Source organism: Bombina bombina, chromosome 4 (genome assembly GCF_027579735.1).
Source record: "Bombina bombina isolate aBomBom1 chromosome 4, aBomBom1.pri, whole genome shotgun sequence".
In the NCBI taxonomy this organism is placed as follows: domain Eukaryota; kingdom Metazoa; phylum Chordata; class Amphibia; order Anura; family Bombinatoridae; genus Bombina; species Bombina bombina.
In genome coordinates this window covers 840,298,490-840,319,841 of record NC_069502.1, presented here as the reverse complement: position 1 = coordinate 840,319,841, position 21,352 = coordinate 840,298,490, and the positions used below count along the sequence as shown (strand labels likewise).

The window sequence follows — 21,352 nt, the reverse complement described above, 5'->3', positions numbered from 1 at the left end:
TCATCAAAAAGGAAATAAAAAAACAATTCTTTCTTATGTTTAGTATCCTTCACATAACTGTAGGAAGTATCATTGCTTTGTGAATGAGATACACAAAGATGGTGTCTGAGAAAGTTAACTCTTTAGGAGGAATCTATTTAAAGGGAATAGTTCTATGGTTTTCTTTTTTTCAGAAAATTTGGGCTCGTCCGGGATTTGAACCCGGGACCTCTCACACCCGAAGCGAGAATCATACCCCTAGACCAACGAGCCTTAGATGCCGTGCTATATGTATTTTTTTTTATTTTTTTGTGTGAACCTAACTCTTAAGGAGGATTCTATTTAAAGGAAATAGTTCTTTGGTTTTATTTAAAGGAAATAGTTCTTTGATTTTCTTTTTTCAGAAAAGTTGGGCTCGTCCAGGATTTTAACCCGGGACCTCTTGCACCCTAAACCACAATCATACCCCTAGACCAACGAGCCTTAGATGCCATTTTATATGTGTTTATTATTTTTGTGTGTGAGCTCTTTCAAAGTGGTCTCTAACACACATTCCACTTAAAAAAATAATAAGGTTTTAAGTCTTGTAGTCCAAAGATACTGTATATAGCAGCTTTCTGTAATTATATTCAGACCAAAGAATACATTTTGTGGAAACAGACTTTGTCGTACTCTATGCTTAACCAATCAGACTATAATAAAAACCTAGGTTTCAAAGATCTCAGGGTAGTGAAGAAAAGCAAGTCTAGAAAAGGTGTTAACATGGAATCTCTGTCCACAGAGAGATCATTCTTGAAATAAGAGCTCTAAACTGTTGTATAATGCTCTTTTACACTTAGTGCTGACATTAAACAATTCAGAGCACTTAAGAGTATGATGTTTATTCTATGACATGTAGAAAAAAAATATTTATCTAAAGCAATTTCTTCACCTAAAGAAACACAACACTATCACTAAAATAGACACCTGAATAGGCAGCATAGAGAATTTTTCCCATCTCCTTCAATCCTTGGGTTCATAAATTCTATTCTTAATGAACAACATGTATGAAAAATGTTCTGTGGAGCAAGCCCATGTTTTGGGATGATTTCTGTGTTGGTTCTTTGATTTTGTTGATTAAATTGTTTGTCCAGTAGGTACGAGTTTCTCAGAATAAATCTTAGAAATGTCTGTTAGTCTATATTTTCCAAAAACATGATTTCATAATTGGTCAAAGATTTTTTCTAAGTTTTTGAGCCACATCAGTTTTGTATTCTTTCCTGTGAGTACTATACATTTTAGTAATTTGATATCCTTTCAGTAGATCTAATGTATGTTAGAAAGAACACACTCTGTACATGGTGAAGAGTATTTAAATTAAGGGCTCGTCAGGGATTTGAACCAGGGAACTCTCGCACCCAAAGCAAAATCATACCACTAAACCAACGAGCCAGTAGGTCAATCCTAATTTACTGGCAAGCATTTTGTTAGATATGTCTGATAAAGTATCATCAAAAAGGAAATAAAAAACAATTCTTTCTTATGTTTAGTATCCTTCACATAACTGTAGGAAGTATCATTGCTTTGTGAATGAGATACACAAAGATGGTGTCTGAGGAAGTTAACTCTTTAGGAGGAATCTATTTAAAGGGAATAGTTCTATGGTTTTCTTTTTTTCAGAAAACTTGGGCTCGTCCGGGATTTGAACCCGGGACCTCTCACACCCGAAGCGAGAATCATACCCCTAGACCAACGAGCCTTAGATGCCATGTTAAATGTTTTTTTTTTATTTTTTTGTGTGAACTTAACTCTTAAGGAGGATTCTATTTAAAGGAAATAGTTCTTTTTTTTCATTTAAAGGAAATAGTTCTATGGTGTTCTTTTTTCAGAAAAGTTGGGCTCGTCCAGGATTTGAACCCTGGAGCTCTCACACCCGACGCAAGAATCATACCCCTAGACCAACGAGCCTTAGATGCCAAGATGTATGTTTTTTTTTATTTTTTTGTGTGAACTTAACTCTTAAGGAGGATCCTATATAAAGGAAATAGTACTTTGGTTTTATTTAAAGGAAATAGTTCTATGGTTTTCTTTTTTCAGAAAAGTTGGGCTCGTCTAGGATTTGAACCCGGGACCTCTCACACCCTAAGCAACACTCATAACCATAGACCAACGAGCCTTAGATGCCATTTCATATGTGTTTATTATTTTTGTGTGTGAACTTTTTCAAAGTGGTCTCTAACACACATTCCACTTAAAAAATTAATAAGGTTTTCAGTCTTGTAGTCCAAAGATACTGTATATAGCAGCTTTCTGTAATTATATTCAGACCAAAAAATAAAATTTGTGGAAACAGACTCTGCTGTACTCTATGCTTAACCAATTAGACTATAATAAAAACCTAGGTTTCCAAGATCTCAGGGTAGTGAATAAAAGCAAGTCTAGAAAAGGTGTTAACATGGAATCTCTGTCCACAGAGAGATCATTCTTGAAATAAGAAGTCTAAAACTGTTGTATAATGCTATTTTACCCTTAGTGCTGACATTAAACAATTCAGAGCACTTAAGAGTATAATGTTTATTCTATGATGTGTAGAAAAATATAATTATCTGAAGCAATTTCCTCACCTAAAGAAACACAACACTATCACTAAAATATACACCAGAATAGGCAGCATAGAGAATTTTTCCCATCTCCTTCAATACCTGGGTTCATAAATTATATTATTAATGAACAACATGTATGAAAAATGTTCTGTGGAGCAAGCCCATGTTTTGGGATGATTTCTGTGTTGGTTCTTTGATTTGTTGATTAAATTGTTTGTCCAGTAGGTACGAGTTTCTCCGAATAAATCTTAGAAGTGTCTGTTAGTCTATATTTTCCAAAAACATGATTTCATAATTGGTCAAAGATTTTTCCTAAGTTTTTGAGCCACATCAGTTTTGTCTTATTTCCTGTGAGTACTATAGATTTTAGTAATTTGATATCCTTTCAGTAGATCTAATTTATGTTAGAAAGAACACACTCTGTACATGGTGAAGAGTATTTAAATCAAAAGCTCGTCAGGGATTTGAACCAGGGAACTCTCGCACGCAAAGCAAATTCATACCATTTCTCCAACGAGCCAGTAGGTCATCCCTGTTTTGCTGGCAAGCATTTTGTTAGATATATCTGATAAAGGATCATCAAAAAGGAAATAAAAAAACAATTCTTTCTTATGTTTAGTATCCTTCACATAACTGTAGGAAGTATCATTGCTTTGTGAATGAGATACACAAAGATGGTGTCTGAGAAAGTTAACTCTTTAGAAGGAATCTATTTAAAGGGAATAGTTCTATGGTTTCTTTTTTTCAGAGAATTTGGGCTCGTCCGGGATTTGAACCCGGGACCTCTCACACCCGAAGCGAGAATCATACCCCTAGACCAACGAGCCTTAGATGCTGTGCTATATGTATTTTTTTTTATTTTTTTGTGTGAACTTAACTCTTAAGGAGGATTCTATTTAAAGGAAATAGTTCTTTGGTTTTATTTAAAGGAAATAGTTCTATGGTTTTCTTTTTTCAGAAAAGTTGGGCTTGTTTGGGATTTGAAACCTGGAGCTCTCTCACCCAAAGCAAGAATCATACCCCTAGACCAACGAGCATTAGATTCTATAATTTATGTTTTTTTTTTATTTTTTTGTGTGAACTTAACTCCTTAGGAGGAATCTATTTAAAGGAAATAGTTCTTTGGTTTTATTTAAAACTTTTCTGAAAAAAGAACACCATAGAACTATTTCCTTTAAATAAAACCAAAGAACTATTTCCTTTAAATAGAATCCTCCTTAAGAGTTAAGTTCACACAAAAAAATAAAAAAAAACATGTAACATGGCATTGAAGGCTCGTTGGTCTAGGTGTATAATTCTTGCTTCGGGTGTGAGAGGTCCCGGGTTCAAATCCCGGACGAGTCCAAATTTTCTGAAAAAAAGAAAACCATAGAACTATTCCCTTTAAATAGATTCCTCCTAAAGAGTTAACTTCCTCAGACACCATCTTTGTGTATCTCATTCACAAAGCAATGATACTTCCTACAGTTATGTGAAGGATACTAAACATAAGAAAGAATTGTTTTTTATTTCCTTTTTGATGATACTTTATCAGACATATCTAACAAAATGATTGCCAGCAAATTAGGAATGACCTACTGGCTCGTTGGTTTAGTGGTATGATTTTGCTTTGGGTGCGAGAGTTCCCTGGTTCAAATCCCTGATTAGCCCTTAAAGGGACACTGTACCCAAAAATTTTCTTACGTGATTCAGATTCAGCATGAAATTTTAAGCAACTTTCTAATTTACTCCTATTATCAAATTTTCTTCATTCTCTTGGTATCTTTATTTGAAATGCAAAAATGTAAGTTTAGATGCCGGCCCATTTTTGGTGAACAACCTGGGTTGTCCTTACTGATTGGTGGATAAATTCATCCACCAATAAAAAAGTGCTGTCCAGAGTACTGAAACCAAAAAAAAAGCTTAAATACCTTCTTTTTCAAATAATGATAGCAAGAGAACGAAGAAAATTTGATAATAGGAGTAAATTAGAAAGTTGCTTAAAATTGCATGCTCTTTCTGAATTACAAAAGAAAAAAATTGGGTTCAGTGTCCCTTTAATTTAAATACTCTTCACCATGTACAGAGTGTGTTCTTTCTAACATACATTAGATCTACTGAAAGGATATCAAATTACTAAAATCTATAGTACTCACAGGATAGAATACAAAACTGATGTGGCTCAAAAACTTAGGAAAAATCTTTAACCAATTATGAAATCATGTTTTTGGAAAATATAGACTAACAGACACTTCTAAGATTTATTCTGAGAAACTCGTACCTACTGGACAAACAATTTAATCAACAAAATCAAAGAACCAACACAGAAATCATCCCAAAACATGGGCTTGCTCCACAGAACATTTTTCATACATGTTGTTCATTAATAATAGAATTTAGGAACCCAGGGATTGAAGGAGATGGGAAAAATTCTCTATGCTGCCTATTCAGGTGTATATTTTAGTGATAGTGTTGTGTTTCTTTAGGTGAAGAAATTGCTTTAGATAAATATTTTTTTTCTACATGTCATAGAATAAACATCATACTCTTAAGTGCTCTGAATTGTTTAATGTCAGCACTAAGTGTAAAAGAGCATTATACAACAGTTTAGAGCTCTTATTTCAAGAATGATCTCTCTGTGGACAGAGATTCCATGTTAACACCTTTTCTAGACTTGCTTTTCTTCACTACCCTGAGATCTTTGAAACCTAGGTTTTTATTATAGTCTGATTGGTTAAGCATAGAGTACGACAAAGTCTGTTTCCACAAAATGTATTTTTTGGTCTGAAAATAATTACAGAAAGCTGCTATATACAGTATCTTTGGACTACAAGACTGAAAACCTTATTATTTTTTTAAGTGGAATGTGTGTTAGAGACCACTTTGAAAGAGCTCACACACAAAAATAATAAACACATATAAAATGGCATCTAAGGCTCGTTGGTCTAGGAGTATGATTTTCGATTAGGATGCGAGAGGTCCCGGGTTCAAATCCGGGACGAGCCCAACCTTTCTGAAAAAAGAAAACCATAGAACTAGTTACTTTAAATAAAACCATAGAACTATTTCCTTTAAATAGATTCCTCCTAAGGAGTTAAGTTCACACAAAAAAATAAAAAAAACATAAATTATAGAATCTAATGCTCGTTGGTCTAGGGGTATGATTCTTGCTTTGGGTGCGAGAGCTCCAGGGTTCAAATCCCGGACAAGCCCAACTTTTCTGAAAAAAGAAAACCATAGAACTATTTCCTTTAAATAAAACCAAAGAACTATTTCCTTTAAATAGATTCCTCCTAAAGAGTTAACTTCCTCAGACGCCATTTTCGTGTATCTCATTCACAAAGCAATGATACTTCCTACAGTTATGTGAAGGATACTAAACATATTAGTTGGTGTAATGGTATGAATTTGCTTTGGGTGAGAGAGTTCCCTGGTTCAAATCCCTGACGAGCTTTTGATTTAAATACTCTTCACCATGTACAGAGTGTGTTCTTTCTAACATAAATTAGATCTACTGAAAGGATATCAAATTACTAAAATCTATAGTACTCACAGGAAATAAGACAAAACTGATGTGGCTCAAAAACTTAGGAAAAATCTTTGACCAATTATGAAATCATGTTTTTGGAAAATATAGTGTGAACTTAACTCTTAAGGAGGATTCTATTTAAAGTGATGGTAAACTCTCCCCTTTTTAAAATCAGATCTGGAATGTAAGCGCTATTTTAGATGGAGTTTAATTCATTAGCTATAATGAAGATGCAGTATAACTTAGTTATTAATATAGATATGAAATTCAAATACCCCACGTTACACCACCCACTTCAAAAGTCAATTTTCCTGTCAGCTAAATGATTGAATTACTCTCCAATCAATGCTCTAGCTACAACAAAAGTGCCATATGGGGAGATCGCTGATTGGACAACAATTCAATCTGTTAGCTCACAGAAAATTTGACTTTTGAAGTGGGCGGAGGAGCATGCAGTATTTGAATTCATATCTATATTAAAAAGCATGTTATACTGCATCTTCGGTACAGCTAATGAATTAAACTCCATCTAAAATAGCGCTTACATTCCAGATCTGATTTTAAAAAGGGGAGAGTTTACCATCACTTTAAAGGAAATAGTTCTTTGGTTTTATTTAAAGGAAATAGTTCTATGGTTTTTTTTTTTCAGAAAAGCTGGGCTTGTCCGGGATTTGAACTCTGGTGCTCCCGCACCCAAAGCAAGAATCATACCCCTAGACCAACGAGCATTAGATTCTATAATTTATGTTTTTTTTATTTTTTTGTGTGAACTTAACTCTTAAGGAGGATTCTATATAAAGGAAATAGTTCTTTGGTTTTATTTAAAGGAAATAGTTCTATGGTTTTCTTTTTTCAGAAAAGTTGGGCTCGTCCAGGATTTGAACCCGGGACCTCCCGCACCCTAAGCAACAATCATACCCCTAGACCAACGAGCCTTAGATGCCATTTTATATGTGTTTTTTATTTTTGTGTGTGAAATTTTTCAAAGTGGTCTCTAACACACATTCCGCTTAAAAAATTAATAAGGTTTTCAGTCTTGTAGTCCAAAGATACTGTATATAGCAGCTTTCTGTAATTATATTCAGACCAAAAAATACAATTTGTGGAAACAGACTCTGTCGTACTCTATGCTTAACCAATCGGACTATAATAAAAACCTAGGTTTCCAAGATCTCAGGGTGGTGAATAAAAGGAAGTCTAGAAAAGGTGTTAACATGGAATCTCTGTCCACAGAGAGATCATTCTTGAAATAAGAAGTCTAAAACTGTTGTATAATGCTCTTTTACCCTTAGTGCTGACATTAAAAAATTCAGAGCACTTAAGAGTATGATGTTTATTCTATGATGTGTAGAAATAAATAATTATCTGAAGCAATTTCCTCACCTAAAGAAACACAACACTATCACTAAAATATACACCAGAATAGGTAGCATAGAGAATTTTTCCCATCTCCTTCAATACCTGGGTTCATAAATCCTATTATTAATGAACAACATGTATGAAAAATGTTCTGTGGAGCAAGCCCATGTTTTGGGATGATTTCTGTGTTGGTTATTTGATTTGTTGATTAAATTGTTTGTCCAGTAGGTACGAGTTTCTCCGAATAAATCTTAGAAGTGTCTGTTAGTCTATATTTTCCAAAAACATGATTTCATAATTGGTCAAAGATTTTTCCTAAGTTTTTGAGCCACATCAGTTTTGTCTTATTTCCTGTGAGTACTATAGATTTTAGTAATTTGATATCCTTTCAGTAGATCTAATTTATGTTAGAAAGAACACACTCTGTACATGGTGAAGAGTATTTAAATCAAAAGCTCGTCAGGGATTTGATCCAGGGAACTCTCGCACCCAAAGGAAATTCATACCATTACACCAACGAGCCAGTAGGTCATACCTGATTTGCTGGCAAGCATTTTGTTAGATATGTCTGATAAAGGATCATCAAAAAGGAAATAAAAAAACAATTCTTTCTTATGTTTAGTATCCTTCACAAAACTGTAGGAAGTATCATTGCTTTGTGAATGAGATACAAGAAAATGGCGTCTGAGGAAGTTAACTCTTTAGGAGGAATCTATTTAAAGGAAATAGTTCTATGGTTTTCTTTTTTAAGAAATGTTGGGCTCATCCGGGATTTGAACCCGGGACCTCTTGCACCCGAAGCAAGAATCATACCCCTAGACCAACAAGCCTTAGATGCCATGTTAAATGTTTTTTTTTTTTTTTTTTTTGTGTGAACTTAACTCTTAAGGAGGATTCTATCTAAAGGAAATAGTTCTTTGGTTTTATTTAAAGGAAATAGTTCTATGGTTTTCTTTTTTCAGAAAAGTTGGGCTTGTCTGGGATTTGAACCCTGGAGCTCACGCATCCAAAGCAAGAATCATACCCCTAGACCAACGAGCATTAGATTCTATAATTAATGTTTTTTTTATTTTTTTGTGTGAACTTAACTCCTTAGGAGGAATCTATTTAAAGGAAATAGTTCTATGGTTTTATTTAAAGTAACTAGCTCTATGGTTTTCTTTTTTCTGAAAGGTTGGGCTCGTCCCGGATTTGAACCTGGGACCTCTTGCCTCCTAAGCGAGAACCATACTCCTAGACCAACGAGCCTTAGATGCCATTTTAAATGTGTTTATTATTTTTGTGTGTGAACTCTATCAAAGTGGTCTCTAACACACATTCCACTTAAAAAAATAATAAGGTTTTCAGTCTTGTAGTCCAAAGATACTGTATATAGCAGCTTTCTGTAATTATATTCAGACCAAAAATACATTTTGTGTAAACAGACTTTGTCGTACTCTATGCTTAACCAATCAGACTATAATAAAAACCTAGGTTTCAAAGATCTCAGGGTAGTGAAGAAAAGCAAGTCTAGAAAATGTTTTAATATGGAATCTCTGTCCACAGAGAGATCATTCTTGAAATAAGAGGTCTAAACTGTTGTATAATGCTCGCTTACACTTAGTGCTGACATTAAACAATTCAGAGCACTTAAGAGTATGATGTTTATTCTATGACATGTAGAAAAAAAATATTTATCTAAAGCAATTTCTTCACCTAAAGAAACACAACACTATCACTAAAATATACACCTGAATAGGCAGCATAGAGAATTTTTCCCATCTCCTTCAATCCCTGGGTTCATAAATTCTATTCTTAATGAACAACATGTATGAAAAATGTTCTGTGGAGCAAGCCCATGTTTTGGGATGATTTGTGTGTTGGTTCTTTGATTTTGTTGATTAAATTGTTTGTCCAGTAGGTACGAGTTTCTCAGAATAAATCTTAGAAGTGTCTGTTAGTCTATATTTTCCAAAAAAAAGATTTCATAATTGGTTAAAGATTTTTCCTAAGTTTTTGAGCCACATCAGTTTTGTATTCTTTCCTGTGAGTACTATAGATTTTAGTAATTTGATATCCTTTCAGTAGATCTAATGTATGTTAGAAAGAACACACTCTGTACATGGTAAAGAGTATTTAAATGAAGGGCTCATTAGGGATTTGAACCAGAGAACTCACGCACCCAAAGCAAAATCATACCACTAAACCAACGAGCCAGTAGGTCATTCCTAATTTACTGGCAAGCATTTTGTTAGATATGTCTGATAAAGTATCATAAAAAAGGAAATAAAAACAATTCTTTCTTATGTTTAGTATCCTTCACATAACTGTAGGAAGTATCATTGCTTTGTGAATGAGATACACAAAGATGGTGTCTGAGGAAGTTAACTCTTTAGGAGGAATCTATTTAAAGGGAATAGTTCTATGGTTTTCTTTTTTTCAGAAAATTTGGGTTTGTCCGGGATTTGAACCTGGGACCTCTCACACCCGAAGCAAGAATCACACCCCTAGACCAACGAGCCTTAGATGCCATGTTATATGTTTTTTTAAATTTTTTTGTGTGAACTTAACTCTTGCTATAGATTTTAGTAATTTGATATCCTTTCAGTAGATCTAATTTATGTTAGAAAGAACACACTCTGTACATGGTGAAGAGTTTTTAAATCAAAAGCTTGTCAGGGATTTGAACCAGGGAACTCTCGCACCCAAAGTAAATTCATACCATTACACCAACGAGCCAGTAGGTCATACCTGATTTGCTGGCAAGCATTTTGTTAGATATGTCTGATAAAGGATCATCAAAAAGGAAATAAAAAAACAATTCTTTCTTATGTTTAGTATCCTTCACATAACTGTAGGAAGTATCATTGCTTTGTGAATGAGATACACGAAAATGGTGTCTGAGGAAGTTAACTCTTTAGGAGGAATCTATTTAAAGGAAATAGTTCCATGGTTTTCTTTTTTAAGAAAAGCTGGGCTCGTCCGGAATTTGAACCCGGGACCTCTCGCACCCGAAGCGAGAATCATACCCCTAGACCAACGAGCTTTAGATGCCTTGTTATATGTGTTTTTTATATTTTTTTGTGTGAACTTAACTCTTAAGGAGGATTCTATTTAAAGGAAATAGTTCTTTGGTTTTATTTAAAGGAAATAGTTCTATGGTTTTCTTTTTTCAGAAAAGTTGGGCTTGTCCGGGATTTGAACCCTGGAGCTCTCGCACCCAAAGCAAGAATCATACCCCTAGACCAACGAGCATTAGATTCTATAATTTATGTTTTTTTTATTTTTTGTGTGAACTTAACTCCTTAGGAGGAATCTATTTAAAGGAAATAGTTCTATGGTTTTATTTAAAGTAACTAGTTCTATGGTTTTCTTTTTTCAGAAAGGTTGGGCTCGTCCCGGATTTGAACCCGGGACCTCTCGCATCCTAAGCGAGAATCATACCCCTAGACCAACAAGCCTTAGATGCCATTTTTTATTTGTTTATTATTTTTGTGTGTGAGCTCTTTCAAAGTGGTCTCTAACACACATTCCACTTAAAAAAATAATAAGGTTTTCAGTCTTGTAGTCCAAAGATACTGTATATAGCAGCTTTCTGTAATTATATTCAGACCAAAAAATACATTTTGCGGAAACAGACTTTGTCGTACTCTATGCTTAACCAATCAGACTATAATAAAAACCTAGGTTTCAAAGATCTCAGGGTAGTGAAGAAAAGCAAGTCTAGAAAAGGTGTAAACATGGAATCTCTGTCCACAGAGAGATCATTCTTGAAATAAGAGGTCTAAACTGTTGTATAATGCTCTTTTACACTTAGTGCTGACATTAAACAATTCAGAGCACTTAAGAGTATTATGTTTATTCTATGACATGTAGAAAAAAATATTTATCTAAAGCAATTTCTTCACCTAAAGAAACACAACACTATCACTAAAATATACACCTGAATAGGCAGCATAGAGAATTTTTCCCATCTCCTTCAATCCCTGGGTTCATAAATTCTATTATTAATGAACAACATGTATGAAAAATGTTCTGTGGAGCAAGCCCATGTTTTGGGATGATTTCTGTGTTGGTTCTTTGATTTTTTTGATTAAATTGTTTGTCCAGTAGGTACGAGTTTCTCCGAATAAATCTTAGAAGTGTCTGTTAGTCTATATTTTCCAAAAACATGATTTCATAATTGGTCAAAGATTTTTCCTAAGTTTTTGAGCCACATCAGTTTTGTATTCTTTCCTGTGAGTACTATAGATTTTAGTAATTTGATATCCTTTCAGTAGATCTAATGTATGTTAGAAAGAGCACACTCTGTACATGGTGAAGAGAATTTAAATTAAGGGCTCATCAGGGATTTGAACCAGTGAACTCTCGCACCCAAAGCAAAATCATACCACTAAACCAACGAGCCAGTAGCTCATTCCTAATTTACTGGCAAGCATTTTGTTAGATATGTCTGATAAAGTATCATCAAAAAGGAAATAAAAAACAATTCTTTCTTATGTTTAGTATCCTTCACATAACTGTAGGAAGCATCATTGCTTTGTGAATGAGATACACAAAGATGGTGTCAGAGGAAGTTAACTCTTTAGGAGGAATCTATTTAAAGGAAATAGTTCTATGGTTTTCTTTTTTTTTAGAAAATTTGGGCTCGTCCGGGATTTGAACCTGGGACCTCTCACAACCGAAGCGAGAATCATACCCCTAGGCCAACAAGCCTTAAATGCCATGTCATTTGTTTTGTTTTTATTTTTTTTGTGTGAACTTAACTCTTAAGGAGGATTCTATTTAAAGGAAATAGTTCTTTGGTTTTATTTAAAGGAAATAGTTCTATGGTGTTCTTTTTACAGAAAAGTTGGGTTCGTCTGGGATTTGAACCCTGGAGCTCTCACACCCGACGCAAGAATCATACCCCTAGACCAACGAGTCTTAGATGCCATGATGTATTTTTTTTTTTTGTGTGAACTTAACTCTTAAGGAGGATTCTATATAAAGGAATAGTTCTTTGGTTTTATTTAAAGGAAATAGTTTTATGGTTTTCTTTTTTCAGAAAAATTGGGCTCGTCCAGGATTTGAACCCGGGACCTCTCACACCCTAAGCAACAATCATAAACCTAGACCAACGAGCCTTAGATGCCAATTTATATGTGTTTTTTATTTTTGTGTGTGAACTTTTTCAAAGTAGTCTCTAACACATATTCCACTTAAAAAATTAAAAAGGTTTTCACTCTTGTAGTCCAAAGGTACTGTATATAGCAGCTTTCTGTAATTATATTCAGACCAAAAAATACAATTTGTGGAAACAGACTCTGTCGTACTCTATGCTTAACCAATCAGACTATAATAAAAACCTAGGTTTCCAAGATCTCAGGGTAGTGAATAAAAGCAAGTATAGAAAAGGTGTTAACATGGAGTCTCTGTCCACAGAGAGATCATTCTTGAAATAAGAAGTCTAAAACTGTTGTATAATGCTCTTTTACCCTTAGTGCTGACATTAAACAATTCAGAGCACTTAAGAGTATGATGTTTATTCTATGACATGTAGAAAAAAAATATTTATCTAAATCAATTTCTTCATCTAAAGAAACACAACACTATCACTAAAATATACACCTGAATAGGCAGCATAGAGAATTTTTCCCATCTCCTTCAATCCCTGGGTTCATAAATTCTATTATTAATGAACAACATGTATGAAAAATGTTTTGTGGAGCAAGCCCATGTTTTGGGATGATTTCTGTGTTGGTTCTTTAATTTTGTTGATTAAATTGTTTGTCCAGTAGGTACGAGTTTCTCAGAATAAATCTTAGAAGTGTCTGTTAGTCTATATTTTCCAAAATCATGATTTCATAATTGGTCAAAGATTTTTCCTAAGTTTTTGAGCCACATCAATTTTGTATTCTTTCCTGTGAGTACTATAGATTTTAGTAATTTGATATCCTTTCAGTAGATCTAATGTATGTTAGAAAGAACACACTCTGTACATGGTGAAGAGTATTTAAATTAAGGGCTCGTCAGGGATTTGAACCAGGGAACTCTCGCACCCAAAGCAAAATCATACTACTAAACCAACGAGCCAGTAGGTCATTCCTAGTTTACTGGCAAGCATTTTGTTAGATATTTAAATTTACAAACACATAGTTGCAGTACTGCTGATAATGAGCACAAACCACAACACTTATAGTGAAAACACCTATATGTGCATACTAATAGAAAATATATATAGATACTATTGAAGCTTGCAATACAAGTCCAACAAATTCTAGTACTTTTCCAACCATCAAGTGTACTATCATAGAGGTGGAACTATATTTAACATTATATTATAAACAATGGTTACTCACATAATCAAACACAAATTGATTATGTAGATATAAGTAACATCACCTCACTATTAATATTACCAACCTGCATAGAGACTGTATTAGTAGACAGATTTAACCAATATAGGTCAGATCTTAGGCAGGTTGCACCTGATTAATATTGTTTGTATACTTGTAAAAACCAAGATATCAACTGAATTTACAAGTGGTTTATGACATTAAATCTAGATATATTTTGATCAATAAAATCCACCAATTATGTTTTCATATCCATAATTTTGTATCTAATCAATCAATATATCTGGATACCAACCTTTCCCTGTACTACTCTAAGTTCTGATTCTTATAATGGTTTAAACCTTATCCCCATTCACCAAGGACAATCATATATATAGATGTACTAGGCAATTCTATGCATGAGTCCATATTGTGAGTGTTTTTAATTGTGTTTTTAATTGTGTTTTTCCCCCCCTTTTATTATATTAATGTAAATAAAAGTTATATTTTATTATTTCTTTCCTTACACCTCTGGAGTTACCTATTAACACTTGTTGTGAATAACAAATAATTATTCCATCACAAATTTGATGTCATATACATACATCGATAGCTCTTGAGTGCTACAAGTGTATTCTTTCTTGGTGGATTTTCAAAATCCACCATAAATTTACTTCAATTTTGTTAGATATGTCTGATAAAGTATCATCAAAAAGGAAATAAAAAATAATTCTTTCTTATGTTTAGTATCCTTCACATAACTGTAGGAAGTATCATTGCTTTGTGAATGAGATACACAAAGATGGTGTCTGAGGAAGTTAACTCTTTAGGAGGAATCTATTTAAAGGAAATAGTTCTATGGTTTTCTTTTTTTCAGAAAATTTGGGCTCGTCCGGGATTTGAACCCGGGACCTCTCACACCCGAAGCGAGAATCATACCCCTAGACCAACGAGCCTTAGATGACATGCTGTATGTTTTTTTTCATTTTTTTGTGTGAACTTAACTCTTAAGGAGGATTCTATTTAAAGGAAATAGTTCTTTGGTTTTATTTAAAGGAAATAGTTATATGGTGTTCTTTTTTCAGAAAAGTTAGGCTCGTCCAGGATTTGAACCCGGGACCTCTCGCACCCTAAGCAACAATCATACCCCTAGATCAACGAGCCTTAGATTCCATTTTGTATGTGTTTTTTATTTTTGTGTGTGAACTTTTTCAAAGTGGTCTCTAACACACATTCCACTTAAAAAATGAATAAGGTTTTCAGTCTTGTAGTCCAAAGATACTGTATATAGCAGCTTTCTGTAATTATATTCAGACCAAAAAATACAATTTGTGGAAACAGACTCTGTCGTACTCTATGCTTAACCAATCAGACTATAATAAAAACCTAGGTTTCAAAGATCTCAGGGTAGTGAATAAAAGCAATTCTAGAAAAGGTGTTAACATGGAATCTCTGTCCACAGAGAGATCATTCTTGAAATAAGAAGTCTAAAACTGTTGTATAATGCTCTTTTACCCTTAGTGCTGACATTAAACAATTCAGAGCACTTAAGAGTATGATGTTTATTCTATGATGTGTAGAAAAAAATAATTATCTGAAGCAATTTCCTCACCTAAAGAAACACAACACTATCACTAAAATATACACCAGAATAGGCAGCATAGAGAATTTTTCCCATCTCCTTCAATACCTGGGTTCATAAATTCTATTATTAATGAACAACATGTATGAAAAATGTTCTGTGGAGCAAGCCCATGTTTTGGGATGATTTCTGTGTTGGTTCTTTGATTTGTTGATTAAATTGTTTGTCCAGTAGGTACGAGTTTCTCCGAATAAATATTAGAAGTGTCTGTTAGTCTATATTTTCCAAAAACATGATTTCATAATTGGTCAAAGATTTTTCCTAAGTTTTTGAGCCACATCAGTTTTGTCTTATTTCCTGTGAGTACTATAGATTTTAGTAATTTGATATCCTTTCAGTAGATCTAATTTATGTTAGAAAGAACACACTCTGTACATGGTGAAGAGTATTTAAATCAAAAGCTCGTCAGGGATTTGAACCAGGGAACTCTCGCACCCAAAGCAAAATCATACCATTACACCAACGAGCCAGTAGGTCATCCTTGATTTACTGGCAAGCATTTTGTTAGATATGTCTGATAAAGGATCATCAAAAAGGAAATAAAAAAACAATTCTTTCTTATGTTTAGTATCCTTCACATAACTGTAGGAAGTATCATTGCTTTGTGAATGAGATACACGAAGATGGCGTCTGAGGAAGTTAACTCTTTAGGAGGAATCTATTTAAAGGAAATAGTTCTATGGTTTTCTTTTTTAAGAAAAGTTGGGCTCGTCTGGGATTTGAACCCGGAACCTCTCGCACCCGATGCGAGAATCATACCCCTAGACCAACGAGCCTTAGATGCCTTGTGATATGTTTTTTTTTTTTTTTTTTTTGTGAACTTAACTCTTAAGGAGGATTCTATTTAATGGAAATAGTTCTTTGGTTTTATTTAAAGGAAATAGTTCTATGGTTTTCTTTTTTCAGAAAAGTTGGGCTTGTCCGGGATTTGAACCCTGGAGCTTTTGCACCCAAAGCAAGAATCACACCCCTAGACCAACGAGCATTAGATTTTATAATTTATGTTTTTTTTATTTTTTGTGTGAACTTAACTCCTTAGGAGGAATCTATTTAAAGGAAATAGTTCTATGGTTTTATTTAAAGTAACTAGTTCTATGGTTTTCTTTTTTCAGAAAGGTTGGGCTCATCCCGGATTTGCATCCTAAGCGAGAATCCTACCCCTAGACCAACGAGCCTTAGATGCCATTTTATATGTGTTTATTATTTTTGTGTGTGAGCTCTTTCAAAGTGGTCTCTAACACACATTCCACTTAAAAAAATAATAAGGTTTTCAGTCTTGTAGTCCAAAGATACTGTATATAGCAGCTTTCTGTAATTATATTAAGACCAAAAAATACATTTTGTGGAAACAGACTTTGTCGTACTCTATGCTTAACCAATCAGACTATAATAAAAACCTAGGTTTCAAAGATCTCAGGGTAGTGAAGAAAAGCAAGTCTAGAAAAGGTGTTAACATGGAATCTCTGTCCACAGAGAGATCATTCTTGAAATAAGAGGTCTAAACTGTTGTATAATGCTCTTTTACACTTAGTGCTGACATTAAACAATTCAGAGCACTTAAGAGTGTGATGTTTATTCTATGACATGTAGAAAAAAAATATTTATCTAAATCAATTTCTTCATCTAAAGAAACACAACACTACCACTAAAATATACACCTGAATAGGCAGCATAGAGAATTTTTCCCATCTCCTTCAATCCCTGGGTTCATAAATTCTATTATTAATGAACAACATGTATGAAAAATGTTTTGTTGAGCAAGCCCATGTTTTGGGATGATTTCTGTGTTGGTTCTTTAATTTTGTTGATTAAATTGTTTGTCCAGTAGGTACGAGTTTCTCAGAATAAATCTTAGAAGTCTCTGTTAGTCTATATTTTCCAAAATCATGATTTCATAATTGGTCAAAGATTTTTCCTAAGTTTTTGAGCCACATCAGTTTTGTATTCTTTCCTGTGTGTACTATAGATTTTAGTAATTTGATATCCTTTCAGTAGATCTAATGTATGTTAGAAAGAACACACTCTGTACATGGTGAAGAGTATTTAAATTAAGGGCTCGTCAGGGATTTGAACCAGGGAACTCTCGCACCCAAAGCAAAATCATACCACTAAACCAACGAGCCAGTAAGTCATTCCTAATTTACTGGCAAGCATTTTGTTAGATATTTAAATTTACAAACACATAGTTGCAGTACTGCTGATAATGAGCACAAACCGCAACACTTATAGTGAAAACACCTATATGTGCATACTAATAGAAAATATATATAGATACTATTGAAGCTTGCAATACAAGTCCAACAAATTCTAGTACTATTACAACCATCAAGTGTACTATCATAGAGGTGGAACTATATTTAACTTTATATTATAAACAATGGTTACTCACATAATCAAACACAAATTGATTATGTAGATATAAGTAACATCACCTCACTATTAATATTACCAACCTGCATAGAGACTGTATTAGTAGACAGATTTAACCAATATAGGTCAGATCTTAGGCAGGTTGCACCTGATTAATATTGTTTGTATACTTTTAAAAACCACCAATTATGTTTTCATATCCATAATTTTGTATCTAATCAATCAATATATCTGGATACCAACCTTTCCCTGTACTACTCTAAGTTCTGATTCTTATAATGGTTTAAACCTTATCCCCATTCACCAAGGACAATCATATATATAGATGTACTAGGCAATTCTATGCATGAGTCCATATTGTGAGTGTTTTTAATTGTGTTTTTTTCCCCCCTTTTAATATATTAATGAAATAAAAGTTATATTTTATTATTTCTTTCCTTACACCTCTGGAATTACCTATTAAACACTTGTTGTGAATAACAAATAATTATTCCATCACAAATTTGATGTCATATACATACATTGATACCTCTTGTGTGCTACAAGTGTATTCTTTCTTGGTGGATTTTCAAAAGTGGTCTTTCAAAGTGGTCTCTAACACACATTCCACTTAAAAAAATAATAAGGTTTTCAGTCTTGTAGTCCAAAGATACTGTATATAGCAGCTTTCTGTAATTATATTCAGACCAAAAAATACAATTTGTGGAAACAGACTCTGTCGTACTCTATGCTTAACCAATCAGACTATCATAAAAACCTAGGTTTCAAAGATCTCAGGGTAGTGAATAAAAGCAAGTCTAGAAAATGTGTTAACATGGAATCTCTGTCCACAGAGAGATCATTCTTGAAATAAGAAGTCTAAAACTGTTGTATAATGCTCTTTTACCCTTAGTGCTGACACTAAACAATTCAGAGCACTTAAGAATATGATGTTTATTCTATGATGTGTAGAAAAAAATAATTATCTGAAGCAATTTCCTCACCTAAAGAAACACAACACTATCACTAAAATATACACCAGAATAGGCAGCATAGAGAATTTTTCCCATCTCCTTCAATACCTGGGTTAATAAATTCTATTATTAATGAACAACATGTATGAAAAATGTTCTGTGGAGCAAGCCCATGTTTTGGGATGATTTCTGTGTTGGTTCTTTGATTTGTTGATTAAATTGTTTGTCCAGTAGGTACGAGTTTCTCCGAATAAATCTTAGAAGTGTCTGTTAGTCTATATTTTCCAAAAACATGATTTCATAATTGATCAAAGATTTTTCCTAAGTTTTTGAGCCACATCAGTTTTGTCTTATTTCCTGTGAGTACTATAGATTTTAGTAATTTGATATCCTTTCAGTAGATCTAATTTATGTTAGAAAGAACACACTCTGTACATGGTGAAGAGTATTTAAATCAAAAGCTCGTCAGGGATTTGAACCAGGGAACTCTCGCACCCAAAGCAAAAATCATACCATTACACCAACGAGCCAGTAGATCATCCCTGATTTGCTGGCAAGCATTTTGTTAGATATGTCTGATAAAGGATCATCAAAAAGGAAATAAAAAAACAATTCTTTCTTATGTTTAGTATCCTTCACATAACTGTAGGAAGTATCATTGCTTTGTGAATGAGATACACAAAGATGGCGTCTGAGGGGGGGGCGGAGCGAGCGATCGACCAAGATGGCCGCAACACACTGAGGCTCCGTAAACAAGCCGGGTGCCTATACCAGAAAAAAGCTACTAATCTCAAAACAAGACCTTTACTTTTATGCCGCAGAGACGACCCATAGTTCCGGCAGTAACTGATACTCTTTTTGGAGCCGCACAAATGTTTGGAACATCGCTGCCAGCCACTGATAGATTTGCGGCCTTCACAGTAACGCGCGCCCATCGTTGTTCATATTTAACTCACCTCAACCTTCCTAGAGCTGCTGACTACCGAGGCCCACTAAATCGCTTATGAAGCGAGCTGCCCTGGACTTAAGAAGACAATGCGACATCTTACCTGAGAGCCGGGCAGAGAGGGAAAAGCAGTCTGGAGCTGAAAAGGTTCGCCACGTGGTAACATCGTCACAGTGAGTAAACGCTGTTACAAGAGCAAACACTGACTACACGCACAATACCTGGCATGATTCCTAACAATACTTGTACTTGTAAAAATACTGACATTTCTGGTGCGATACCGTATACACAAAGAGCAGACCCTGAGCAGCCTAAATGTCTGCAGACACAGATCACACTAACATAGAACCATAGATGCAAGGATAAAGCAGTGGAGCGTCCATTTCTTCTTTTTGCCACCTTGTTAATGCACAATAACACTCACTGAACTGTCATTGTAATACCAGGCTACTGGTTTTTTCAAATAACGCAAACAGCTGGCCCTCTGGGACAGGTAGCCCTCCTCCCTTTCCTGCTGCTCCTAGTAGTAGCAGGTCATACCCCTCAATCCTTTTGCCGCTATCGCCCTGTGAGGGCAAACTCCCTGGGGGCTACTGTGTTCGAGGGGCCTATATATTATCTCTCTGCATTAGCCCAGCATTGAATCACCTTTGTTGCATAAAATGTCGCAAAGAAGGGCATCAAGACCTGACAAAGCAGACAAAATGCAAAAACAACCTCAGAACACACAAAGTACTGTTAAGTCTTTCTTCAAGCACTCAGATCAGGCAATAAATAAGAGGGACTCAGCTGCACAGCAGACCCATAGCGAAGATAGCCAAAGCGAACTGACTGATAATTCCAACTGCACCTCTCCCTCCTTACAAGAGAATAGAGAGGACTCCCCGATTACTTACAAGGCCATGACAGTGCTCATAGAACAAGTTAAATCCTGCATTAAGGGTGAATGTGCAGACCTCAAGAGAGAGATCAATGACCTCGGGCACAGAGTTGACACACTAGAGGAACATGAATATGTTATGTCTCACAAAATTGCAAATCTGACATCCAGGCAATCACAACATTATCAGCAGGTACTAGATCTGGAGGAAAAAATAGACGATCTGGAGAATCGCTCCAGACGGGGGAACCTCCGATTCCGGGGGGTCCCAGAGACTGTTCCAAACAATGACCTGCGAGATTACCTGCAAGCCCTATTCACAGAAATGATGGACAGGCACACGGAAGATAATACCATAATACCTCTTGACAGAGCTCACAGAGCACTTCGTCCTAAACCACCAGAGGACGCTCCCCCGAGAGACATTATTGTTCATTTTCAAAATTATAGGGAAAAAGAGGAAATATATAACATAGCCAGGAGGCAACAAGCAGTGTCATTCCGTGGGCACAGGATTCAGATCTACCAAGACCTATCTTTAAGAACTCTCCAACAAAGAAGAGACTTTTCAACTCTGACCACTCACCTACGCACACTAAATATCCCCTATAGATGGGGATTTCCCACGTCAATAATAACCACGAAAAATGGGAAAAAAATCGAATGCACATCTATGACTGACATAGGAAAATTTTGCAACCTAATGAACATTTCGCTACCCAACAAAGGCGATCCACAGCCCTCTCAGAAACCACCGAGTGGGCAAAATAATCCAAGACCCCAAAGACGTCTGGGCCCAGACTTGCCGGCTTCACAACACAAACGTAGGCACATTAC

General features: G+C 34.8%; 6 non-coding genes across 6 annotated transcripts; all 6 read right to left on the bottom strand.

The window, feature by feature from the left end:
- Positions 1-180: 180 nt before the first annotated feature.
- Positions 181-252, bottom strand: TRNAP-CGG (transfer RNA proline (anticodon CGG)). The gene has a single exon. It is a non-coding gene; the product is annotated as a tRNA-Pro (tRNA).
- A 1,393-nt stretch (positions 253-1,645) lies between these two features.
- Positions 1,646-1,717, bottom strand: TRNAP-CGG (transfer RNA proline (anticodon CGG)). The gene has a single exon. It is a non-coding gene; the product is annotated as a tRNA-Pro (tRNA).
- Positions 1,718-3,316: 1,599 nt separating this feature from the next.
- TRNAP-CGG (transfer RNA proline (anticodon CGG)) lies at positions 3,317-3,388 on the bottom strand. Its single transcript has one exon. It is a non-coding gene; the product is annotated as a tRNA-Pro (tRNA).
- A 4,798-nt stretch (positions 3,389-8,186) lies between these two features.
- On the bottom strand, positions 8,187-8,258 carry TRNAP-CGG (transfer RNA proline (anticodon CGG)). Its single transcript has one exon. It is a non-coding gene; the product is annotated as a tRNA-Pro (tRNA).
- A 2,123-nt stretch (positions 8,259-10,381) lies between these two features.
- On the bottom strand, positions 10,382-10,453 carry TRNAP-CGG (transfer RNA proline (anticodon CGG)). Its single transcript has one exon. It is a non-coding gene; the product is annotated as a tRNA-Pro (tRNA).
- A 4,155-nt stretch (positions 10,454-14,608) lies between these two features.
- Positions 14,609-14,680, bottom strand: TRNAP-CGG (transfer RNA proline (anticodon CGG)). Its single transcript has one exon. It is a non-coding gene; the product is annotated as a tRNA-Pro (tRNA).
- Positions 14,681-21,352: the final 6,672 nt, after the last annotated feature.